This window comes from Symphalangus syndactylus, chromosome 16 (genome assembly GCF_028878055.3).
Source record: "Symphalangus syndactylus isolate Jambi chromosome 16, NHGRI_mSymSyn1-v2.1_pri, whole genome shotgun sequence".
Taxonomy (NCBI): Eukaryota; Metazoa; Chordata; class Mammalia; order Primates; family Hylobatidae; genus Symphalangus; species Symphalangus syndactylus.
This window is the reverse complement of record NC_072438.2, coordinates 90,714,233-90,741,911: the sequence shown is the minus strand read 5'-3', so window position 1 is coordinate 90,741,911 and position 27,679 is coordinate 90,714,233. Positions and strand designations below refer to the sequence as shown.

The window sequence follows — 27,679 nt, the reverse complement described above, 5'->3', positions numbered from 1 at the left end:
GAGGGGAGGAGGCCGCGGGTTGGGAGAGGGCCGAGCATCCTTGGGAACGCACGCCCTGGACCTGAGATGGGTGGATGCTCCGGAGCTAGGCGAAAGCTGGAAGGGACCCGGGAAGGGATGGAACCCCAGGTTACACCGCTTCCCTCATTCACGTGCAAGGCGCTGACAGTTGACTCTGGTGGGGCAGATGTCAGCCTGCAACAAAGGTCCGGAGTGCGAGGGGTCCTAGAGTGGCCAGGCGGGTTGGGGGAGGGAGGCCGGCGGAACGTGCTGTTACGCGCAGGTAGATGCTCTTGCAGATCCTGTGATTCCAGAGCTAAGGAGGCACGACGTCCAGCAGAGGTCTTCTCCACAGCACCTGCCCAATCTTGCCATCACCTTCCCTGTTCAGATGGCATGTTTTTGGCGGGTAGTGAGAGTTTCTCCTTAGACAAAATCACTTCAGATTTGAATCTGGAATGTCTGTAAACTTCCTGCAAGAAAGACCCTTGCCCAGTCTGGAACTTGAGCAGATTAAGCTCTCTCCTCCCCTTCTTGTGCCACCTTGTCCTCCTCTCTTGGCCTCTTCTGCTGCATCTCTGCCACCTTCTCTTCTCCTTTTCTTCCTTCTTTCCCAGGCAAAAGTGAACCACTCCCCTGATCCTTCCCCACAGTGTTCCAATGCATCTCGCATTGGCTTCTTCACGTTCAGATCGGTTTTCCAGATCACCTCCTGGCTTGACTGCTCCTTGACCCCATCGGGACTTCCCCATGCGTATCCTGCTATGAAATACAGTAAGTAGAATCACCGTATTCAAAGTCTTGTTGAAAAACGAAACCCAAATCATGTGCCAAGGAAGGCCTCTGGGCTTTCGCCCCTGCCCCTCTGATTCAGCAGCAGTCAGGACGGGGTTCACCCCTGCTGCATTCTCAAGACAAGCCAAGCAGGGCACAGCCTGCCCAGGGGCCAGGTCGAATGTTCCTCCTAATTATGCCACAGGCATGACCCTGAACACCGCAGACTGTCTGAGGTTGTGATCTCCTCCACCCCACCCCCCCGCAGAGCTTGTTTCTGAAACACAAATAAGCATGACAGAATGCAGGAAATTGTAATAAAAGGGATTTGGTGCTTATGATTCTCAGTAATATTGTGCTTCTATTTTGTGTTGGAAGAAATGATCCAACAAACTTAAATGATTTGAATATTCAAGTCTATTCTTTATTATACTTGGGAGTAACTTGAAATATAAATGGAAGTAAGAGTAGAGGAGAAAAGTCATACAGAGGTTAAATAGGTAACAAATAATTGCTAGGAGGAGCAGATTAAGCAAAGACTATTGACAACAGTACAAATGTTCGCTTTTATTCCTCCTATCCTCGGTGTGGACATGCACACACAGGCTTGGTCTCACCTGCAAAAACAGTTCTCCAAGCTGACTCCAAGTGTGTTAAAGCCAGTTTGACATTAAAATATCCTGAGTCCTGTGAGGGAAGACATGCAAGACCATTTTTTTCATCACACGTTTAACTGTAATTTTTATCTTAGTTCTCAGAAAGGCAGTTCAATTACACTGAGTACTTGGTACAAGACAAATTAGCAGCACCATATCCATTAGGCCACATTATATTTCAAGAGGTGTTCTTAGTTCCCACCTGAGCTTCTGTCAGTCTGCTATTGTTTGGTTTTCTCTTTGCATCTTCTAACTCAAGATGTCAGTGGGGAGGTGGGAGGGGAGATGAGGGGACATCAGTTACTCTTTAGATTAAAATGGAAGTAGATGTGTAGACACTATCCACAGGTAATAATATGTGTCTTTTATGCCTAATATAGATCTAAGTAAAGAAAATAATTTTCTAACGTTTTTTAGTTATTTTTGAGATGAGCAATGACAAATTCTATCAACTAATTGTGTGTCATGGAAATGACCTGCAGGCAGTCCCTACAGATACTGTTGGGGCTGGGGCTGGTGTGATGTGGTTATTTAGGAAGCAGAGTGGTAATGTTCAATGTCCTGGACTGCTTTGATTTAATTCACTCAGTGCCCCATTTCATTGAAACATTTATGATTTTTATTCTTCTAGGATAATTTGTAACTTAAGATATTATTCAATTCACAATTAGATAATATTGAAAAATAAAGCAAAATGAACATGTATAATGTTAGATCTTGGAACGACTCACTGCTGCCATCTTTTGCCTCCTGCTTCCGATAGTTCTTATATAAAGGAATATTCTGAATCCTCAAATTCACTATGAGACCAGAACATTGTTAGTTTATTATTTTCAAATTACAGTACTCAATGCTCAGTGAAAAACCTTCATTGTATTTCTTCTGTTTAAGCATTAATAGAGTTATGTGATACAGAAATCACATATAAATACTAAGTGATATATCTCTTGATTTTTGAAATCACTTTTCAAAATTTGAAGCAAACATTTTTATATGGAAGTGTAACTTAATTTTAGAAATAAAATCTAATAATTCAAAATATTTTTTATAAACATATGTGTCTTATTTTGTAATTCAAAGTATGTCTATTTTAGGAGAATGGCATTCTTATTTAAGTCACAGCTGTTTCAATATGGCACTGTTTGTTGCTATTGAGATTCAAATAGAAGATAATATTTTTGTAATTTTTTAAGTGAATTACCCATTGACAAACAATTGAGAAATTTTCAAATTGGGAAATGAAATCAGGTGAGTGATTATTGTTGCTGTTCAGTATTTAAATAGGGAGAGTAATGATACTTCTTTCAATTCACAATTTAAATTTTAAAGCAAATTACCTGAAATAGTAACCCAATAGTGTCATCATAAGTACATGTGTGTATATATTTGGGAGGCTAACACACACTGTTTGCTCTTGATCATAAAAGATATGATATTTATTACCTGAAAATATCTCTATGTTTTTGAAGACTGTAAAGTAGTTAACTAATTTAAACTAACCATTTTAGTTAAGATCAACGTGTGGGTCATTTCACTATTTGATTGCAAACTTCACATTTTCACTCAAATTGCCTTTTATTATTGCTGCAACTCCTATGATGGTGTCATTCATTCATTCAGCAAATGTTTATTGAGCATCCATCCACTCTGGTTCAGTACTGGCCAAAATTTGGAGAATTAGTAGCAAACAATAGAGAAGACAACAAATTTCTTATCCTCCCGGAGTTTAATTATAAATTGGAGTTATTGGGGGAAGCAGAAACTGAAGCACTGCAAAGAGGTAATCACCACCAGAAGCTGAAATGAGGCACACAAGTGTCCTCATTTCTTCCTAATTGTCTATGTGCCTCAGTGTATTGACTTCCTGTTATGGGAGGAAAGTTCATCCATATTGGATTAAACCGTGGTGGTTGGATTCTGTTACCTGCACCAAATTCAACCTCAAATTGAGATATATGTTATCTGTAATGTCTCCCCTCTGCTCACTATAGCTGTTATTACTTTATTTCCCACACAATGTATTTTCTCCAAAAATTAAAACATTTTTTCAACAAAGTGAGTAAATGAATATGGTCTAAATCATATGTCTTAGAAGATAAATGAAGGTATAAGACGAGGTTTTTATTGTCACTGACCAATAAATTCATGTTCACAGCATTGCACAATGAGTCCACCTCAATGATTTTTATACTATCTCCCAAAATGAAATATCCCATTTTCAGTCTTTGTTCTCTTTAATGTTCTCTACCCACTCCAGTGTTACTCTCAAGGTTGTACAGAATACACGTTCTGAAATCGATTTACTCATTAAAATGAAATCCTTGAAGCTCTCATTTTATTACCCATAAATAAGCCAAATCTTGCCTCTTGCTTTGTTGTGAAAATTAAATGAATGAATCAGTCTATGATAAGCAAATGGCTCTATGCCTGGCAAATAGGGAGCAATTAGTAAATGATGGCGAACATGAGTCATGACATTAGAATATCTCTTTCACCTCTGCTGTTTTCATCAGCTTGCTATATCAAAACACACTTATTATCTGATTGCGCATATCTCATTCAGTCATCAAGACACCTAGAAGATACCATTTTGCCAGTGAGCTTTTTCATATTCATTTCTTTCAAATAAACATTAAATCTCTCCCACGTGCAGGTAATTATATCATGCAGACTAATCATGAGAGTTTACGGAGATCTCCATTTTGTAAACTGGTTGTGTTTCATGCTTTCACTGAATTTTTAGGAATTCGAAAACACATCACATTCAGATTACAGAGTCAGGTAGCTTACCTTTTCATCATATTTCATCATGTCTATACATTTATATGCTTTGTCTACTCCATACAATGTGTTGCTTTAGTTTATATGTTGATAACAATGTTATCTAACATTATTTTCCATATTCTCTGAGATTGTGTCTATGTACATAGAATATGTATGCGAGCAGTTAGATTTTCTATTTGTGAAATATATTATACTTCTATAATAAGCAAAAATAAATGTTTCACAAAATCTTTACACAAATGTACTCTAACATGAAATGTTCAATTATTTGAAAAAATCATTTTCCTTACAATTCTGCAAAGATGAAACATATATATTGTTAGGAATAGGAACTTAATGAATGTTTCAAATCATTGAGCATTTCATATTAGAGTATATTTGTGTAAATATTTTGTTAAACATTTATTTTTGCTTATTAGAGAAGTAACAAGTTCTCATTTAAAGAATTTTAAAAATCAGAAAGTTATGAAAAATATCTAATTCTACCACTCAGAAAAAATACAGTGTACAAATGCCTACCCTCTTATTTACTTAAAATTATATTCCTACACTTTCCCATTCCATTTTTCAAACTTTTCTAAGTTTAGATTATTCTTTATATGAGTTTTCTGTTTTATACATTTTGACTGTTATCACATGACCTCTCCTGTGGTAAATAAAGGTTCAATGAAGGTTGTTTTCTCAAATTGTTTGAAAAGAAAAACACCCCAATTATATCTATTTCTGAGTAGGATGAAATAGCTTATGGGACCGCCATGGCTCTGGTAAGAATAATTAGAATTTTTGAATGAAAAACAAAAATATTTATCTTATGTATCAGAAACCTGCTGAAGCAAAAAGGACTGGAGGAGCCAAGATTCCAGACAGGCAAGAATGTGGCTGCCAAGCTAATGTGGTATGTCTGCTTTTTCTCTGATAACTTCGGCCAGTTCTGGATACAGTGAAAGAGGCTGGGTTTTGAGGCTTTTCCTGGGTAGGGGCCACTGTCTGAGACAGAGATATCAGCAGAATCTTTGTTAGCCTCATAGGGCTTTAGACTGAAGCCCAAGGGATAGAGATCCGGGTAAGAAGAAAGGAGCAGAGAACTGGGACAGAAACATGGCTGGTATTCCCTTCAAAACTTTTAATAACTTATAAAGCTGCACAGGACTAAACAGCTAAACAAAAAGCCTCTGAAAATCAGATATAATTTTAACAGTCCTGCTGTGCAGAGAAGAAAAGCATTCACATCCAGTACCAGCCCCACCTTGGGAGATATTTCAAGTTATCAGTTAAAACTCCTAAAGTGTTGTACCCTGGGAGCTAGAGAAAACAGAGGTAGAATAAAACGTAACAATACTGTAATTCCTCTCCAATTTAGTGAAGTCACTGATTGGAATAGAGGTTACCAGGTGATCTATCTGCCTAGCAGAGGAAGGGGTGAAACCTTTTAGGCAAACCTTTGCAATTTTTAAATATTCACTGTCCAGCATTCAATAAAATCTGTTATTCAGAATTAGGAGCAAATGACCAAAAAACAATTAACAAATGTAGAATTGGAAAAGACCCATGGGTGATCTATATACTAGAATTAGCAGACAAAATATCTAAAATGATAATGATCAATATGTCCAACAGAATATAGGACTGTAGAGAAAGATGAAAAAGAAAAAACATGAAAAGGAAAAGATGGAGAAATTCACCAAAGAATTGAAAACTGTGAGAAGAATGAATCCACTGGGAATCCTAGAACTTAAAAATGTGGCAAATTAATTTAGTAACAAATTTTATTTGATCCATCACATATAAAATTGTATCAATCCACATGTAACATTTGACAAAATCAGCCATGTGCTGGATTGTAAAGAAGTCACAAGCATGAAATGATTGTATTCATTCAGAGAATATTCTCAGAGAACACTGTCATTAAGCCAGAAATCAATAACCAAAAAAACAAGAAAATCTTCCTATGCATAATTTAATCTGCACTACTTCAAAATAAATCTACTTGAGAAAGTTGAATTATTTTAACATAAATGATAAATAACGTGTACAATAACAATTGCAAGATGCAACAAAAACAGTCTTTACAATATCTATAAAATATATTATATTTTGTACAAAATATATAAAAACAAGTTGCAGACATTTGACAGCAGCCAATGTAAGGCTGCTATTCTTGAGCTATTCTGGAGAGACAAAGTATTCAAAAGTCACTCCATTTTTGCACTGCCTTTCTCCCTAGGTACATTTTCTGGGGTGTGGTAGAAGCAAGATCTGGATTTCCACTGAACAGAGAAGGCAAGGATTAAATCTGGGTTTGTTAAAGTGTCTTCAGTGTGGAAGAGACAGTGCTGGAAAAGAAAGAGTCATAGAGAGGGAAATATAGAAGTTTACATAGAAATGCCCCTTGAGGCTGGGTGCAGTGGCTCACGCCTGTAATCCCAACACTTTGGGAGGCCGAGTTGGGTGGATCACCTGAGGTTAGGAGTTCGAGACCAGCCTGGCCAACATGGCAAAACCCCATCTCTACTAAAAATACAAAAATTAGCTGGGTGTGGTGGTGTGCACCTGTAATCCCAGCTACTCGGGAGGCTGAGACAGGAGAACTGCTTGAACCCAGGAGGCGGAGGTTGCAGTGAGGCAAAATTGTTCCACTGCACTCCAGCCTGGGTGACACAGACTTCATCTCAAAAATAAATAAATACATACATACATAAAATAAATCCCCCTTGATCCTTAAGTAACTTGACGAAATCGTGGATTCATGAGAGTAGAATAAGACTCCAAGAAGCAAGATAGAGAACTGCTGGGAAGCAAAGAACTGAGGATAGATTTCGCAGCTTCTTCAGTGGTATGGATTTCGGTGGTCAGGCCCGACTAAAGTGAAGAATGTTTAGAACAAGTCAAAGATGGAATTGAGATGTCAGACACGCCATCAGATACAGGTGTTATAAATTGAATCATATTCCCCTCCCAATTCATAGGACACTATCAGATACAGGTGTTATAAATTGAATCATGTTCCCCTCCCAATTCATGTGTTGAAGTCCTAACTCCCAGTGCACCTGTATTTGGAGATGGGGCCTTTAGAGACATAATTAAGGTTCAATGAGGTCATAAAAATGGGCCCTAAGCCTGGCGTGGTGGCTCACACCTGTAATCCTAGCAGTTTGGAAGGCCAGGTTGGGTGGATCACCTGACGTCAGGAGTTCGAGACCAGCCTGGCCAAAGTGGGGAAACCCCGTCTCTACTAAAAATACAAAAATTAGCCTGGCATGGTGGCGGGCACCTGTATTCCCAGCTACTTGGGAGGCTGAGGCAGGAGAATCGCTTGGAGGCTGAGGCAGGAGAATCGCTTGAACTGGGAGGTGTATGTTGCAGTGAGCTGAGATCATGCCATTGCACTCCAGCCTGGGCGACAGAGTGAGACTCCATCTCAAAAAAAAAAAAAAAAAGGAAAAAAGAAAAGAAAACAAAGAAAAAGGGCTGTAATCCAGTACAACTTGTGTCCTTATAAGAAAGGAAGACACCAGGGATGCCTGTGCACAGAGGAAAGGGCACATGAAGGTGCAAGAAGTTGGTCCTCTGCAAGCCAAGGGGAGAGACCTCAGAGAAACCTACCCTGCCAGCATCTTGATCTTGGACTTCTAGCCTCAAGAACAGTGAGACAATAATTTTCTGCTGTTTAAGCATTCACTCTGTGTCGTTTTGTTATGGCAACCCTAGCAAACTAATGAAAAGAGTAAAGATAAGCACACTTTAGGACTGAGGTCTACGACCTAGAAATATGAGGGCGGAAGGGGGGAAATGTGATAGATCTCTTTGAAGAGAGTGTAAAACCAGGGCTTAACAGCTCAATTTATTCCATTAGTACTTTGTTGCCAACATAAAACCCAATACTTTTTGATGGTTAATAAATGTAATCCAGTGCCTTTTCAAGATATTATCAAAAAATTGACAAATATAATTTTAAAAAGGAAGAAAAAATAACCAGGTTGTACAAAGAAAAAAAAAATCTATCACAATGAAGTTGTTGACAGCCAAAGATTGAAAAAGTAATTCTTGAAAGCAGCTAGAGAAAAAAGACACATTACACACAGAAATACAATTGTTACATACATTGGTAACTCAAAAGAATTTATGGAGGCCGGGAAACAATGAAACAAAATTTTTTAAATACAGGAAAAAAAGAATATAAGTGAAAGAAAAAAGAATTCATTGCTAGCCGTCTTGTTCTAACAGAAATGTAAAAGGAAGTTCATCAGGCTGATAGGAAAAGAGAGCAGAGGAAAACTTGGAACTTTAGAAATGAAGAAAGAGCAACAGAAATAGTAAATATCTAGGTCAATATAAAAGGCTATGTTTTCCTCTTCAAGTCAGTTACATATATATTACTGTTAAATGTTAAAATTTTAATATTTTCCAATGTGGCTTTTGATATTCATTGAAATAACACATTTAGAAACTGTAACAAAATGTCAGTTGGTAGTAGTTGGTGGTAGGGTAGGGTAAAGGTACTTAACATGGTTGCAAGGGTTCTGTATAATAATTGAAGTGGTGCCGGGCGCGGTGGCTCATGTAGTCCCAGCACTTTGGGAGGCCGAGGTGGGTGGATCACGAGGTCAGGAGATCGAGACCATGGTGAAACCCCGTCTCTACTAAAAACACAAAAAAATTAGTCGGGCATGGTGGCGGGAGCCTGTAGTTCCAGCTACTCTGAGAGGCTGAGGCAGGAGAATGGCGTGAACCCGGGAGGCGGAGCTTGCAGTGAGCCGAGACTGCGCCACTGCACTCCAGCCTGGGCGACAGAGCAAGACTCCGTCTCAAAAAATAAAAAATAAAAAAAAAATAATTGAAGTGGTACATTATTAACTCTACTAACCAATAATAAAAATAATACAAAGACATGTAGCCAGAAAACCAACAGACAAATTGAAATAGAATATTAAAAATACTTGAGTAATCCATAACAAGGCAGACAAGAGGAAACAGGAAGAAATGCAGAAGGGACAAACAGAAAAATGAAATAAAATGGTAGACATAAATTCGTTTATATTAATAATTATATTAAACTTTAATGGCTTAACTACTTCAGTTAAAGGGCAGATACTGACAGAGTGAATGAAAAGCAAGATCCTGCCAGAAACCAAAAACAAAAGCACAGATATTGAAAGTAAAGGATAGAAAAAGATCTACTCTGCAAAAGTAAGCCAAAGAAAGCGAGAGTTTATATTAACGTCAGATAAAATAAACTTCGAGACGCAGATAATGTAATTAGATAAAGAGGAACATGTCGTAATGATAAAAGGGTTAAATTATCAAGAAGAAATAACAATTTAAAATGCACATCCCAGAGTCTCAAAATACATGAAGCAAAAATGAATAGAATTAAAGGGAGACCCAGACAATCATGTGTTATAAGAGATTTTAACAGCGTTCTTGCAGTAATTCATATAGTAACCAGACAAAAAGTCTGATTATCAACACCATGTTCTTCACCTCCTGATTATACACACCATTGTGTGAGTCCCTCTTCTGGAGTTTAGGCTGGACCTACCAACTTACTTTTATTGAACAGCATCCATATATCTGCAGAAATTATAAATATCCATAGAAAACTGGATTGGTATTTTAAACCTGAAATTCATTTATGAAAGACTGTAGCATCTATTGCTTCAATTATTTCTTTCTGGTTCATCGAGCTTAATCATTCTGATCAAACATCCTGCCATATTGTGAGCTGCTCCGTGGAGAGACCCACATGGCAAGGAATTCAGTGAAACGAGGCAATAAAGAGAAATAAAGGTTGTAAAAATAGAAAGCATGGAGAGCAGGATGATACTCCCCCAAAGATCTCTACATCTGAATTGTTGTAACATAAAAATATGTTCCTTATATGGCAAAAGGGACTTTTCAGATGTGATTAAATTAAGGATTTTGAGATGGGGGGTTATCATGGATTGTCCAGGTGGGCCAATGTGATCACAAGGGTCACTATAAGTGGAGAGGGAGGCCGAAGAGCGAGAATGAGAAAGAGATTGAAGTTCTTATGGTGCTGGCTTTGAAGAGGAGAGGAGGAAGGGACCTGAGCCAAGGAATAAAAGTGGCCCCCAGAACTGGAAAGGCAAGGAAAATAAATTTTCCACTAGAGTCTCCACAAAGGAGCAGTGTCCTGCCAACATCTTGGCTTTAGCCCAGTGCAAACCATCTCATATTTCTGATCTTCCAAATTGTAAGATAATGAATATGTGTTGTTTGAAGCCAGTAAGTTAGGGAGTTATGGGTAATTTATCACAGCAATAGTAAGAAATAGATAGAGAAGAGATTGTATGTGTACAAAATCCAAGAGTCTGCTATCAGATTCAATACGTGAATTCATCAAGAACAGTGGATTCATATTCAAGATGTGCCCATTGTATTTTGATAAACTTGCAGCAAAATATTGGGGAAAAAACACAAGTTTTAACAAACACCATTCGCAAAAAATATTAAATACCTATATTGCCTCCAGCAAGGATAGGCAAGATCTTAACAATGAAAAGTATAAAATTTCTGAGAATGACCAAAGAATTTCTACATAAATGTAAAGATACTCATAGTTATGAATTAGAAGACTCAAAATTGTTCAGATAAAATTCTTCATAAATGTATCTATACATTCAGTGCAACACTCATAAAAATCCATGGTGTTTTTAAACATTGATATGTTGATTCTAATATTTGTACAGGAGTGAAACGTGCCCAGGATAACCAAGTCAATCTTGGATTTGAAGAATAAATTTCTAGGATATACACTACTGGATGCAAAACTTATTATAAATCTATAGTAATTAAGACAATGTGATATTTGCACAAGGATAGAAAAAAGACAAAGGAGTAAGATAGAGTTCAGAAATTAACACACATGGATTGTCACTTGACTCATGCCAGAACTGTCAGTGAACAGCAGTGAAAAATCCCAACAGCAAGATGAAGACTGTGTGAGTGAAATGCCTTTCCTTTGTGAAGTTGGAAAAGGGGGAAAATTTGAAAGGGGAGTAGGGAAGGAAATTATGCTCTTATATCACAAATATGTTGTTGAGAAAATAAACTTCACAGAAAAAAACATATTTGGATGTTGATCATTTGAAAAGTGACTTCTTTAAACTGAATGGTACCCTTGGAAAGTCAGTGTGTGCCACCACGATGATCTCACGTGGGGACTGCTGGTTTGTAATGGAGATTCAGGAACCTTTGTCAGATCTCAATCACTAAACTGATTGTTGAGTAAATGGATGTTCTTATTTTACTCTTTTTAACTTATGAATAGCTGTACTTTGATTTAATTTTAAAATTATCATGCATGTGGTTCTGGAAGATTTATAATACATAAATATAAACATAAAATATATAAAGATAAAATATGCAAAATTACAGAAATTAATAGTAATGATAGATGTAATTAAAATAACTTTGAAATATCAATATTCCTCTATCAAATTTGCAAAGTCTTCTTCACTTGTAATATTCAGTGTTGGTTAGAAGGGAGAGATGCCAATGAAATGCACATCATCACCACAGTTTTAGGGGATAGTTTGCAATACATGTTGAGATCCTGAAGAACTTATTCTACTTTATGGAAAGTGATTTTGAAGGTCTCGTTATGAAGTAGAGCATGGGAAACTGAAGTAAACCTTTCATTGATAACTCAGACCAATAATATAGATGTTAATGTACTGTGACACCATGACAGCCTCAGGTGTCATTGCAGTATCTCTTGACCTGTATTAAATGACTCTAGTCTTTGAACATTTAGCTGTCACCAAGCAAGCACCTATCTATACAGGCCATTTGAGTGCCTCTGCTTTCAGGATTCCCTTCCCTGCATGCACACACATGTGTAGTGTGATGGGTCCCCTACCAGGTTACTTAGGATGTATACCCACTGCTTGAACCCAAAGGCCAGGCATTGAGCCAAGACCCTGATGCCCAGCAGAGGAGAAAGTGTCCCTGAGAACTTAAACATCCCCGGAGTATATGAGAACCTACCAAGAAAACCAGTCTCATCACTTAAACACAGTAGGCAAAGAGCCAGAAAATCAGCTTAAAAGTACTTTACAGACAAGAGGCAACATGGATCTCTAGCACTGCCCTGCTGTTATCCAGGAGCGCCCTGTATGTAAGTCCTAATAAACTTTATGTAATTGTCAAGTTGGACTTTCCCAAGTAATTATTTGGTCTCTCAGCACCTTCCTTGTTCCAGAGGTAGAAGGGGGTGTGGGTGTTATAGTCCCAAGTTTCTCTCTTAACAGTATGCAACATCAAGATTCCCATCTGCTTTTGCAACAGGGTCCCTGCTGTAGTAGAGATCAAGATACTTTTCTGGGACATTTCTAGCTTTATTTTTGCAGGATGTATAAATACAATATTTTGCAAAACACTTGAAGACAAAAAAGAATGTAAAATAAGAAAGCAGGATGATTTTGCAGTGCAATGGATAGGCAGGTTGTTTATTGGATAAATATCAACCTGAAAAGAGGACTCAGTAATTTGTAAGTAGCCTTTCCTGGCTTTGTATTTTAAGCCTCTACATTTAAAAGGAGGCACATGATATCAGTTTGGGAAAAGAAAGTTGAAGAATTGAAAGACAGCATAAAGTCTCAAAACATATTTCAGGAGATGATGGCAGTGGCCTAAAACTAAAAAGATGAAATTCAATGGAGAGAAATGCAAAGTCCTTCCTTAGGTTAAAACAATGGTATAATAAATCCTGGTTAGGAGGCTGTGGATTCTGAACTGGGATCCATGTACCAGAGCTGCATTGGCCGCGCCCAGGCCTTGGGAACGTGGGTGTTCCTGGAATCAGTTGCTTCCCACTTGGTTCAATCTGTTCAGGGAAATTTCCTTCAGTGCCTACAAGAGAAGATTGGCCTTTCTAACTACTGCAAGCTGCTGCTAATTTTATTCAAAGGCGAATATCGGAGACACCAGCGGATTCCCCACCTGCCTGGAAAGCTGCCTTCATCTTAGTATCATCGAACGAGAAGCTGAAGCACCAATTACGGTCTGCTGTGCCAATAATACCTCTGACACCACCTGGAACCTCATTTGGAGTCTTCCTTATTGTGACTCAGCACTGCCATCCTCAGCTGCACTGAAAATTCAAGCCCTCTGGTCACTTTGCTTTTCATTATTTGTTACCATCTCACAGCTCTGTGTTCTTCTCTGGAAATTTTGGCTTAACATAATTAAATACCCCTAAATTACTTTTTGACCAAATTAGTTTTAATTTTATTCTTAAAAGTTCATGACTTTGCACAAATTATTAAGAGACCTCTGTTCAGGTTGACATCTATTCATTAAACCCAAGTTTCATAGTTCTTACTCTTTTTATATGACTTATTATTGTTTTTCATTAAGCATAAATCACTCTTATTTACCTACATTGTTTATTCCTCAGTATACTAAAGACATGGAAATGAATTTAAATTTCAACTTTAATAAATAAATTTACAATAATTGTTGCTCTAAATCATGAATAGTCAACCACAACCAAATTGTGTTTATTTAATTCAGTTCCCTTTATTTAAAGCTAAAATCTTGAACCTAGGAATTCAAGATCAGCCTGGGTAACCTAGTGAGACCCCATATCTACAAAAAAATACAAAAAATTAGCTGGTCATGGTGGCATGTGCCTGTAGTCCCAGCTACCTGGGAGGCTGAGGTGGGAGAATTGCCTGAGCCTACGAATTTGAGACTGCAGTGAGCCAAGATCACACCACTACACTCCAGCCTGGGTGACAGGGTGAGACCCTGTGTTAAAAAAAAAAAAAAAAAAAAAAGCTAAACTCTATTCTACCTCCCAACAAAAATTTAACAATAGGTAATTCATAGACCTCTTACTTGAAACATATACTACATGTATTTCCTGATAAAATTTTATCAGAACTTTGGTTTCTCTAATTTATGAGACGGTTTTTTCGCCTAGATTTTAGATTTCAGGTCACTCAGCTTACTATGCAGAAAACTCATTCCTGCATCTGCTTTTACTCTGTTCACCTCTGTATTTCTAGATTAGGTTCTTGGCTAATTCTTGGTTTATCCAATGTAGCTACCAGGTTAGTTTCTGGGGCTGCCACAACAAAACACCACAGACTGGGTGGCTTAAACAACAGAAATGTGTTTCTCACAGTTCTGGAGGCTAGAAGTCCAAGATCAAGATGTTGGCAGGTCTGATTATCTGGAGGCCTCGCTCCTTGGTTTGTAGAGGAGCCTTCTCCACATGTCTTTCCATGGTCTTCCTTCTAGGCATGTGCATCCCTGGTGTCTCTGTGCATCCAAGCTTTCTTTTTCTAGAACACCAGTCTTATTGGATTAGGGCCCATATTCACAGCTTTATTTTAATTTAATTATCTATGTAAAGGTTTTATCTCCAAACACAATCACATTCTGAATTTGGTGGGACACATCTCAGCCCCAAACAGCTACCATCTATTGTTTGTAGCGGTATTTGAGAATTTCATTCTCCTTTAGTCAGCCACCCTACAGTTTTACTCCCCTTGCCGGCACCAGCTGATTGACTGTTCATCCCTTCATTCACTTGCTCATCAAATGCCTTCTCAGGGTCAGGCCATGCTCCAGGGTCTGAGTGTGGGGAAGTGTCACTGCCCTTGTGGCACTGACATTCTGGAGGACAACAACGACAGTAAACACAGAAACTGACTTTTCTGTATTGCAGTGTCAGGTTGTAAGTGGTAAGGTCTCTGAGGAAAAATAAAGAAGGAAATGGGGCTAGAGATATGAGTGCTATTTTTGATGGAGTGTTCAGGAGACACTTCTCTAAGTAGAGCATCTGAGTTACAGAAAGGCCTTTTTGTATCATAAGTCACAGGGAAGGCTTCGGAGAGTTTTGACCAGGGGCAAGTTGTGACCTAACTTACCCAACTTAGAGCCTCAATGGAGAGTTCTGGATGCTGTGTGGAGGACAGGTCACAGGTCACAGGAAGGCAAGAATGGCAGTGGGCTGCTACCCTGTCAGACCAGGACAAAGATGATAGCAACACAGGTGAAATTGTTACCTGATATGGTGTTTGGCTGTGTCCCCACCCAAATCTCTTCTTGAATTGCAGCTCCCATGATTCCCACGTGTTGTTGGAGGGAGATAGTGGGAGATAATTGAATCATGGGGGTAGTTTCCCCTATACTCTTCTCGTGGTAGTGAATAAGTCTCACGAGACCTGATGGCTTCATAAGGGGTCTCCTCTTTGGCTTGGCTCTCATTCTCTCTTCCCCACTACCATGTAAGATGTGCCTTTCACCTTCTGCCATGATGGTGAGGCCTCCCCAGCCACGTGGAACTATGAGTCCATGAAGCCTCTTTTTCTTGATGATATACCCCAGTCTTGGATATGTCTTTATCAGCAGCATGCAAACAGACTAATATACTGGCGGAGGAGGGAGGAGTAGCAAGAAGTGTGAAGTCCAGGAATCTCTAGTAAAAGCAAACTAAGTTTGATGGACTCCTCTCACCTGTGCTAGGAAGGCAAGCCAACGGAATGACTTTGTTAGGCCTGATCCTTGTGGTGTAGCCGAAGATTGAGCTCAAAACTCTTCCTCCTGCCAGGCAACAGTATAAACTAAACTGGATAAATGTGGGCAAAAGTGAAGGAGGGCCGGGCGCGGTGGCTCACGCTTGTAATCCCAGCACTTTGGGAGGCCGAGGCGGGTGGATCATGAGGTCAGGAGATCAAGACCACGGTGAAACCCCGTCTCTACTAAAAAATACAAAAAATTAGCCGGGCGTGGTGGCGGGCGCCTGTAGTCCCAGCTACTCGGAGAGGCTGAGGAAGGAGAATGGCGTGAACCTGGGAGGCGGAGCTTGCAGTGAGCCGAGATTGCGCCACTGCACTCCAGCCTGGGCGACAGAGCAAGACTCCATCTCAAAAAAAAAAAAAAAAAAGTGAAGGAGGCGGCACAGGAGCCAGACCTCCCTCCCTCAAGGTTGAGTAAAATGATCCTATTTCAGCACCTTACAATGTTGCCAATTGTTGTCCATAGCTGGAGAAATGAGAAGACATTTCTGCTGGGAAAAAAATTCTCCATGAATCTTTACACATTTCCGCACAGTTAGAGCATATTATATTCCCAGCAAAAGTGATCCTCAACCTGGGTTAAAGAATGATTTAATGGTAGACATGCCTTGCAAGTTAGAAACTCTACATTGCTCCAGGGACATTTGCTTACTTTGTAGCATAACAAACTCCTTTCTTGACTCCCCTGGAACCGCTGGTTTATATTCCAGATTAGAGACCTTCTCCTCCTCTCCTTAGAGATGATTTCTTTGTATTCCAGAGACATATTTTATCTCTGTCTCTGTCTCCGTTTATCTGTCTCTCTGAAAAAGAAGAGGGACAGATATGACAGCCAAACTAAATATGCTCTGAGTTTCATAACACTGAGGCTCTCCTCTTCTGCATGTGCAGGGAAGATCAGGCAATTGTTGCCTTGCCCCTGGAGAAATTAAGGAATAGGGACCAGCACTAAGATCTCTCTGTTTTCTGACCCAGAGAGCTTGTATTTCCTATCAAGATGAATAAATACAGACATTAAAATGTGACAAATTCCACTGTGATTCATCCGAATTAAAATGTCTCTGAATTATCAAACTTTGAAACTTGATACATCCAATTTAATGAATCTCGATAGAAAGTCATGAATGGTCATGGAGGGTGCAAAATCTTCATAATATATCATTTGTACTTACATAGGCCATATGTTTGGGATGAGTTAGATCATGAGTAAAATATATTGGGACACATCCCGCAGACTGGAAGGTGAAGCTGTGTAGAATTCCATTAACATAAAGACAATGTAGACAAGTTCATGTACTATGCAAAACATTCAAGAGCTACTTGTTTGGTGTATGTTATGGGCTGAAGTTGGTCTCATTCCCTCCCGTCCAATTTCATATGTTGGAGTCCTAACCCTCAGTTTCTCAGAATGTGATGATTTGAAGATAAGAAAGTGGCAATTAAAGTTAGAACAAGGTAATGAAGGTGGGAAACTAGTAATAGGACTGATCATGTGGTTCAACTCTGTGTCCCCACTCACTTCTCAACTCGAATTGTAATCCCCACATGTTGAAGGAAGACCTGGATGGAAGGTGATTGGATCATGGGGGTGGTTTCCCCCATGCTGTTCTTGTGATAGTGAGTTCTCTAACTAGTGTTTGATCTTACAGGCTCATAGGCAGAGGGACTTGCCTTGTCTCAGATGAAACTTTAGACTTGGACTTTTTAGTTAATGCTGGAATGAGTTATTACTTTGAGAGACTGTTGGGAAGGCATGATTGACTTTAAAATGTGAAAAGGACATGAGATTTGGGAGGGGCCAGGGGCGAAATGATATGATTTGGCTCTGTGTCCCCACCCAAATCTCATCTCAAATTGTAATCCCCATGTGTTGTGGGAGGGACCTGATGGGAGGTGATTGGTTCATGGGGGTGGTTTCCCCATGCTCTTCTCATGATAGTAAAGGAGTTCTCATGAGATCTGATGGTTTCAAAGTGTAGCACTTCCTACTTCACACTCTATCTCCTCCTGCCGTGTAAGATGTGCCTTGCTTCCCCTTCCACCATGATTGTAAGTTTCCTGAGGTTTTCCCAGCCATGCAGAACTGTGAGTCAATTAAACCATCCTTTTTTTTTTTTTTTTATAAATTACTCAGTCTCAGGTAGTAGTATGAAAATGGACTAATACAAATGGTGTCCTTATAAGAACATTAGATTAGGACACAGCCACACACAGAAGAAAGACCAAGGAAAAGACAGCCATCTGCAAGCCAAGGAGGGAGGGCTCAGAAGAAACCTGCCCTTGTTCTCAGAAATCCAGACTCCAGAATGGTTAGAGAATAAATGACTGTTTTTTAAACCACACAGTCTCTGGTACTTTGTTATAGCAGCCCCAGGAAACTAATACAATGTATATAGCGTGTGTGTGTGTGTGTGTGTGTACATATATATTATATATTTGAAAGTATATTACACATGCATTTAATTGTGTTGTCTCTGTTGTTGCTCACTAACCCTAAAGAGAGGGACAAAGATCCTTAACCTCATGCCCAAGGAGCTTGGGACTCCTGAGACAAGGCAGGGCAACTCTGGATGGTTTTTTATTTTGTTTGGAGATCATTCTTGTATTGACTATTCTTAAGCCCAGATCATTATTTGCCTAATTTGAACATTCTGATAAGCCCACATGATTAGAACTGCTGGTGGGAGTGGAAGAGCGCTGCATAGAAGCATAGAGGCCTAATTCAGTTCTTTCAAGTTGAATCTTGACTCAGGTGTTTTCTTCCATTTGTGAAATGCAGAATTTGCAGAACAGTGATCACTAGTGAGAACATCAGTAAGAGCTGCTACCTGGTACAAAAGACAAGGTGGAAACTGTTGAGAAGGTCAAGTAAGTAACACACATATCTTTGTAAGTTGGGACATTATAATTTCACTTTCATATAAGAGAAAAATGGGTTCATAAATCCTACAAATGTTTTCCTGACATATAGAAAGTTATAGTAATGGAGAAATCCAAAATGAAATCTATGTTGGAAAACACAGCATTAGCTAGCAGATAATGTGGTAAGGAGGGAAAATAGTAAATTGAGAAAAGATTAGAATTAGAAGAGGGAGTATTGACAACAACCACGAATCACACTTTAACAGCATGAATCAGCAACCTTGCTAAATTCTCTAATTAGTTCTAATAGTTGAGGCCGGGTGCGGTGGCTCACAACTGTAATCCCAGCACTTTGGGAGGCCGAGGTGGGCAGATCACCTGAGGTCAGGAGTTTGAGAGCAGCCTGGCCAACATGGTGAAACCCTGTTTCTACTTGAAGGACAAGGATTAGCCAGGTGTGGTGGCAGGTGCCTGTAATCCCAGCTACTCAGGAGGCTGAGGCAGGAGAATTGCTTGAACCCAGGAAGTGTTGGTTGCAGTGAGCCAAGATCACACCATTGCACTCTAGCCTGGGGGACAGAGTGAGACTTTGTCTGAAAAAAAAAAAAAAAAAAAAAAAGTTGTTGGTGAAATTTTTTGTTTGCACTTTCTTGGTAGACAGTTGTTAACATAGAAGCACAGGTTGGTGCCTTTCTCTTTGAAATCTTATACTTTTTGTTTATTATTATTATAATTTTTAATCTCATTGCTCTGGCTAAGAATTCTGGAGCAATGTTGGAAAAAAAAATAGTGACAGTGGACAATATACCCTGTCCTTGATTGTAATATCTCTAAAATTTTACCAAAAATTATTTCCGTATATGATTTTCCCATCAGATTTTGCATTATGAGGTCACAATTTTTGGTGTCTTTTTTGTTTTCATAAATTCCCTCTGTAGAATACCCTTGGTAAACTTATTCATTCTTCTACCTGATTCGGTTGCCTGAACCAACATTTGAACTTCTTATCGAAGTTTTATTTTCCTACTTTTGGCAAAATGTTTCTTGATGCCTTCTGGAAAGTCCTGCATTTTAACATTTGATGATACTGATTTGCCTTTTTACATTTAAGATTTTTAGCAATGTGCTCCATGTGCTTAATGCTTGTAGTCCTGGCATCTTGAAAAGTCCCGAAATACAATACACTGCCTACCTTTACCTGCTGAGCGAAAGTAAAAAGGAATTCATGTGCAGCCTTGAGCATGAGGAAGGAGTGTAATACTTGGGAAAATTAGGTACGTAGGTAATACAGTTTCAACTTTTCGGTGAGGAGGACTTTGAAACTTGACCTTGGGTGTTCTTTTACATTTCTTTTGCGTTTAGACTTGAAAAATAGAATTCTGGATTTGTCAGAGTGGGCAGAGGAAAAACAAGCCCAATGAATTCTTCAGTAATCCCTAACCCTTCTTACACTGTTTTCTACAAAACTGTTTTAAAAACACTGCACTCTTCAAATTACAGTCACCTCCTGCCCCTAGTAATAATCACAGATGAGGTAATCTGCCGCAGAGGAATAGACTTCCTTTCTTGCAAAAGTGACTGCTCAGGAGACTGACTTGTAGGGGAGTTGGTTCCAGTGCTTTGCCCTGCGAAGATTTGTTTAAAGGCCACGTTGGGCAGGAATACTTGTGAGGCCTATGAGCACATCACTAAAATATGACCAGTGCCAGAGCATATCAACAGTATTTTGAAAATAGGTTTCACTGAATGGGGTCAGACAACTTGGTAACAAAACTATTGTTTGTGAGCCAAGGGTATTGCATTTATGGCATCCAAACTCACAGTGAGTTAATGTATGGGAAGAGGTTGTAATCTATCCTTTATCTTAGTGGAAACATTATTGGGAAGCTCAACCCCATGTGTGGATGCAGTTTTTAATACCAATTCTGTGTAATTTGGGGAATGACTTTTTCAGATTCCACCGGTATGAAATATGAGCCTCCTGCCTTGAAATATTATGTGCCACTACAATAAACACTATATGGGTTACCAAGATGATTTAGAAGTACAAAGTCATGTTAGTCTTAAATAACCATGGAAATTAAATTTTCCTTTGAGCAAACCAAATTTTTTATTGAATTTGTCAAAACTCATAGACCTGTAACCCCCAAATTAACTCTAATGTATGTACATATACCCCAATAGAAAAAAATACAGATTTAAATATATCTGAGAAAAAGTCAATATTGACAACACCTTAATAAAATTATAGCTTATATACGTAGGCACTTCTTAAATTTTATTACCTTTTTCTCTATCCTCAATGTAGAACACACTTCCTAACTCCCATCTTGGGACTCAAAAACTGATGCCCCAAAATATGGTGTTTTGAATGCTCAACTGAAGACAAAGCCTCCAGGTCTCTCTGACCTCTCCGCTGCCACCATCTCTCCCAAAGAAGTTGAAGTTCCTTTATCTGCCCAAGATCCGACCCAGCAAGGAGAACAACTGTTTTTTTTTCCTTCCCACTCCTGTTAGACCAAGAATGTAACCACACCTGAGCGGACATTTTTACTGTCAAAGAGAACTATTTACAAGTTAATTACTTTTCCTGCATCCATTCATTCTCCCTCGTATCCCCTCAATAGAATTCCTCTTCTCCCCTCTCCCACAGCCTGTTTAGCAAGGATGATATATAAGTTCCCGAACCCCACTGGGGTGTTGAGTCTTCATTCTGAAAGCTTCCATGTATAATCATTAAATAATTGTGTGTGCCTTTCTCCTACTAATCTGCCTCATGTCAGTGATTTTTCAGCGACCCTTCAGAAGGCAAAAGGGAAGTTTCCTCTTGGTTTCTCTACATTCCTATTGGCCAGATTCAATTACCACTACCAGGATAGTGACTCTTTGTACTAAATTTAATAGGATTCTTCCCCACTCCCTGTATCTGTCAGGGTTCTCCAGAGAAATAGAATCACTAAGAGATACAAACATATATATTATATATCTATTATATATATACAATTTATATTTATTATGAGGAATTTGCGTACATGATTATGGAGGCTGAGATGTCCCGTGATCTGCTATCTGCATCCCATAGGCCCAGGAAAGCTGGTGATGTAATTCAGTGACAGTGCATGGTGTAAATTCCAGTCTGAGGAATTTACTTAGAAATAATGTTTGATCATTAACCACACCTAGAAAAAATGTTTAATCTGGGCATCCCCTGCCCGGTCAAGTTAATACACAAAATTATTCATCACAGTTCCCCAATTCATGTCCACCTGGAGCCTCAGAAAGTGACCTTATTTGGAAATAAGGTCTGTGCAGATGTAAGTGAGGAAGTTAGGATAAGGTCCTACTGGATGATGGTGTCCTTATAAGAAAAGGAGACAACACACAAACACATGCAAGGATGCAGATAAAGGCCATGTGAAAGTGAAGCAAGGCTGGAGAGATGCAGATGGAAGCCCAGGAGCACCAGGGATTGTATGGAGCCATTGAAGCTGGGGAAGGGGCAAGAACAGGTTTTCCCTAGAGCCTTCAGAGAGAGCAAGGCCCTGCCAGTAACTTGATTTCAGACTTCTAGGCCCCACAACTGTGGGAGACGAAATTTCTGTTTTTTTAAATGACCAGTTTGTAGTAATTATGTGTTACGGTTGCCTTAGGAAACTATTACAATTCCCTTCTTGCCAAAGGAACTGGGGGACAGTAGCAACTTGCTGTGTCCCCTGTTGGAAGTGTTTCCATTTTGGGGACCAGGACTTCTGAACCTGCAGAACCCAGCATTACAGGGACAGAAGGCACAAATTCAAAAAACAAAACAATGGCAATAACAACAAAAACCCAAAACAGCAACAAAGCTGATGTTTTTCACCTTTGACTCCTGAACACGTGTATTCTTCCCCAGGGCACAGCAATGTATCTAAAGGCCTTTGACTCAAAATCTATACTGGGTCCTGGGAGGGGAGCATCCATCCTTGGGGCATACCAGCTCTGAGCAGGCACTGCAAACTGTGCCTTTGCCCAGACTGTCATCAATTCTCTGACCATCCACTTCTGGGTGGTGGAGAACATGATAAAACCAGCTGATGTGGGCCTATTCTTGTGCCTTCCTTTCTGTAAAAAGGATCCTCTGGTCATACCTTAGGTTATGTGAGATCCCCAGTTGCCAGAGAGGTTCTGGCTGAGGCTCGGTGATGATGGCAAGTAAATGGAAGAAATGAAGTGTTTGTATTAAAGTATTATTTTGCATCAATAATAATTTAATAAAATAATAACCTTTTATAAAATGTTTTTTCATACATATGAGAATGACAGATATAAAATATATGATGTCTTTAGCTGTCTTATTATATTGTACCTGTCTTTACTACACTCTCCTCTTTCTGGCCCCGTATTAGAAATATTATTTCTTCATTACAGTAATCCTCATTCAGGAGTTTTATGTGATGATAATGGGTTTGGTACATGCTAGTCTATCCCATGATCTAAAATTTGCCTGAATTCAATTCAGTCAGCATTTATTAACTAGCAAGTGTTGGGAAGGGAGTGTCCATTTCAAAGTTGTTCCACTTAAGAAAATGAAACAAGTTATACTATTTATCTTTCTCTGTATAACCAGTGGTCACAATATTTTATGACTTAAGACAGCAATAATCATGTATTAGTCTGTCCTAGTTTCTGCAGGTGAGAGTTTGAACAGGACATAGTGAGAACAGCCCATCTGCTCCAATTTTGGAGCCTCAGTGGACGATGTGGAGGCAGGGTGGCAGGGGATTTGAGGCTTATTCACCCATGGGGTGGGGGTTGACACTGGCTATTGGCTGAAACCTTGGCTGGCACTGTCAGCTGGGTCACCTCATTGTGGTCCCTCCATGTGCACTGGGCTTCCTCATACCACAGTGGCTGCTTCTCTGACAGAAGGAGAGCAAGAGCACACGAGCTAAACAGGAACAAACTGTGTTCTGTAAGTGACCTTGATTCAGAAGTAGGTGGCTTCATTTTGATGTACTCCAGTCATCTCGGGAGTCAGAAGTACCAAGCAGCTTCAGCAGGAAAACGCATAGACTTTGATATGGCTTGACTGTGTCCCCATCCAAATCTCACCTTGAATTGTAGTTCTCATAATCCCCACATGTCATGGGAGGGACCCAGTGGGAGGTAATTGAATCATGGGGGTGTTTACCTCCATGCTGTTCTCATGATAGTGAGAAAGTTCTCAGGATATCTGACGGTTTTATAAGGGGATCTTCCCTCTCTTTGCCCTGCACTTTTCCTCGCTTCCACCATCTGAAGAAGGATGTGTTTGCTTCTCCTTCCACCATGACTGTAAGTTTCCTGAGGCCTCCCCAGCCTTGCAGAACTGTGAGTCAACTAAACCTCTTTCCTTTATAAATTAACCAGTCTTGGGTATTTCTTCATAGCAGTATGAAAATGGACTGACATAGACTTCCTGTTCTGTGAGATGAGTGTCAATGTCACTCTAAGGAGAGATGTAAGATGGGATAATGTATTAGCGTAGCCATCATCGAAAATGGCCACAGGAATGAATGAACCCACATTCAATATACATTTGCTCTGTGTCTGACACTTCACTGAGTGTTTTAAGCACATTTCTTATTGAATCTTTATAGTACCTCCATGAGACAAGTACTGAGAGATCCTTTTCTCTTCTGCATGATGTCACATGTAAATAAATGACTTATATAAAAATATCTGAGGTTACCAAATAGTTTGCATTCCAAGCCTCCTACCCAAGGCTAATAGTGAGGGGAGCTATAGGAGTCTTGCCCTTTTTAAAATTTCTGTTCACAACATAAGAAAGGCAAGACACAAACATGGCAAGTACATCTCTGATTAATTATTACTTTTTATTTCAGACTTATTTTTATTAGATTCAGTATAAGTGTATGTGGTGAGTGAGTGTCTATAATTAATTTTGAAAAGGGAGATGGGTTGAATTAAAAATTACATTTTTGTCAGAGATGCCATTAAGTGGAAGACTTTTTTTATGAGTCTGATTAAAATGTTAGTTTTTAGTATCACAAGGTTATGATAGCATGTTTTATCTAAAAAAAAGCTAGACATCATTTGGGTAGACTCCCTTGTTTAGTATCTGAAGCATAAAGAAGAGAAATTATTTGTCCAAGGTCACAAGAGGTAGGATGAGACCTCAGACTCAAAGGTATGCTTTAATTCTAGTTTATTTTCAATTAAAGATTTTTTAGACAAATGAAGTATTCTGTAAGGATATTACATGGATATTGACCACCTCCTATTATTTGCTAGATTCACTATTAAATAACAGAGGAAACTTGTTGAATAACATTATCTGCCTTCAGTAAAAAAAATTTAGAAATTAAAATATTGTGATAGAAGCAAAATGCTATGGGAAAATAATTATTTTCATATAATGATATTGAAATGATTTCATACAATTCATATGATTTTCATAATAATGAATTGCAGTTAATATTGTAGATTTCAGCATGTAACTCAACAGAGTATTTAAAAACCCGAGTACCACTGGATCCTCTGTTAGTGCATGGTTTAAATCTTCGGAAAAAACATTTTTAAATGTATGTGCAGATATTTCTGTATTTTGGGAGCAGCTTCATCAGAGCCAGTTTAAATTGACTATCAAGCAGCAATTGAGTAGAAAATTTCTGCATATCAGAAATGTTTTATCTTTGCAAATATATTGTTTTCCCAAAGACACAGAAAATACTTATGGCCATTTTTATTGCTTGTAGTGAAAAAAAAGTAAAATAAGTAAATGCTTATCACAATTCTGAGAAACAAGCAGTATATAAAACAATCAAGTATATATATACTTCACACATGAGAAAAGTTATGGATAACTAGGGGATATTTTTGAAAACTTTATAAAATAGTCTTATAAGACTGACATATTATTTATTATTTAAAAAATTCAAAATTAACGTTAGCCATAGAAATCCTTTCTCTCTTAAACCTACACAGATATCTCTGATATAAAACATAAAGCAGGCAGAAGAAGATGGATTTTTTTTCCTATTTCTTGCACATGATCTGTTAGAATTCAGTTTATTTTAATTGAACTATGAATAAAATACCGGTTTTAAAAATTTGAATAGATTACCAGGAAATTCTAGTATTCATTTATGAATATTAATGTGTCAGCATGCATGAAAGTCTCATTAATCAGACAACTGGCACATGGTTGAAATGTGTAGATTGCTACTATGCGTATCCCTGATGTTATATGATCAAAAAAGTTGAAAACTCACAACTTGAGCTCATGTATAATTACCCAAACTTCTTGGGTTTTGTTATGGACTGAAATATGCCCCCCTAAAATTCATATTGAAAATCAAAGTCTCAATCCCCAATGTAATGGTATTTGGAGAAAGAACCTTTAGAAAGGTAATCAAAGTTAAATGAGATAATAAGGGTGAGGCTCTAATCTGATGGGATTGGTGTCTGTATAAGAGAAGGACCAGACACTGGGGAGTGCTCTGTTTCTCTGCTTGTCTCTCTGTCTCTGCCTCTATCTCATGTGGACAGAAGAAAAGTCATGTGAGTACATAGTGAGAAGGTTACCATCTGCAAGCCAGAAAGAGAACCCTTGCCAGAAACTGACCTTGCTGAACCTTGACCATGGATTTCCAGTGTCCAGAATTGTGAGAAAATAACAGTCTGCTGTTTATGCCACTAAGCTTGTGGTATTTTGTCATAGCAGGGTAAGAAGACTAATACAGGTTTTCTTTTCAGTTATTCAGAATAATTGGGAAATTGGAAAATAAATTCTCATTTTCAGGAAAAATTTGTCTTTTTTTACAAGTATGATTTTCTCATAGTTAGAATTCATGAATTCCATTCATATATTATATAACAGTAACTAGAAGAATATGAACTGGGGTTTAAAGAGAAAAATAAGTTAAAGTAAATGGTGCACAGAAATAGGATTTTTTTGCACAACATTGGAAAGAGGAAACTAAGCTAAAAACATCAATGAGGGTGACGTCAGCAAGATGGCAGAATAAGAAGTCTCAACTCTCCCACACAGAAACACCAATTTAACAATGATATATGGACCAAATATCATCGGTCTGTGTACCTTTATGATAGGGTCAGAATCCAGTTAAGAAATTGCTGGCTTCTAGATAAGCACAAAGCTGAGAATGGCTGTATTGAACCAGGTAAGAGTAATTTTACTTTACTAGTGTCAGCTCTTTCTCCAAGCCAGCATAGCTCAGCACCAAGAGAAATAGCCTCAGCCTACAACTTCTCCCTCATGGATGCAGAGAGAATGGACTGTGCTTACAACAACCCTGGCTTTTTAGTTCACTGCCTAAAGAAACAGATTCTGTCTTGCCTCGCGTGGAGTTCTGAGAGAACTGGCATAGTTCAGATGTCCAGAGATGGTCAATAACAGAGAAAAAGGGGTGGGGGCTTACTGCTCCTGGCATGGCTCTGTGAGATAGGGAGAAGGAGCTTCTTCACAGAGAATGATGGATAGAAATGTAGTAGGCCTCCAATGTCCCAGCCTGTGGTACAGGGGTCAGATAACAGAAGGAGTAAGAGATTGAAGCCTCCTGGAAAGAAAAGAAAAAATGAAAAGAAAGAAAAAGAAAGAAAGAAAGAAAGAAAGAAAGAAAGAAAGAAAGAAAGAAAGAAAGAAAGAAAGAAAGAAAAGAAAGAAAGAAAGAGAAAGGAGGGAAGGAAGGAAGGAAGGAAGGAAGGAAGGAAGGAAGGAAGGAAGGAAGGAAGGGAAAGAAAGAAACTAGTAAATCTGTCTACTTAGCTATGCATTAGTTCAGAAAATACACATCCGTGGAAGGCGTTTGAGAAGCTCCCAGAATCTCTCCCAAGGCTCATTGATGAAGGTCTCCCTCTGTCCGAGTCAGTCTATAAGGACTGGAAAAAGTAGCTATTTCTGCAAATGCACAAACACCAACCTAATGCTACAAGGACCATGAAGAATCAGGAAACAACGATACAGCCAAAGCAGGGGAACAAACCTCCATTAAATGACCCTAAAGAAATTGAGATTTATTAATTGGCTGACAAATAATTTAATACAAT

General features: G+C 38.8%; 1 long non-coding RNA gene across 2 annotated transcripts; it reads left to right on the top strand.

The window, feature by feature from the left end:
* The first annotated feature begins 10 nt into the window (after positions 1–10).
* On the top strand, positions 11–21,390 carry LOC129464405 (uncharacterized). 2 transcript variants are annotated; one of them, XR_010116377.1, is made up of 4 exons: positions 11–774; positions 5,035–5,109; positions 18,546–18,634; positions 20,937–21,390. It is a non-coding gene; the product is annotated as an uncharacterized lncRNA (long non-coding RNA). The 2 variants fall into 2 exon arrangements; XR_008651580.2 differs by lacking the exons at positions 18,546–18,634; positions 20,937–21,390 and adding an exon at positions 10,925–11,500.
* The last annotated feature ends 6,289 nt before the right edge of the window (positions 21,391–27,679 follow it).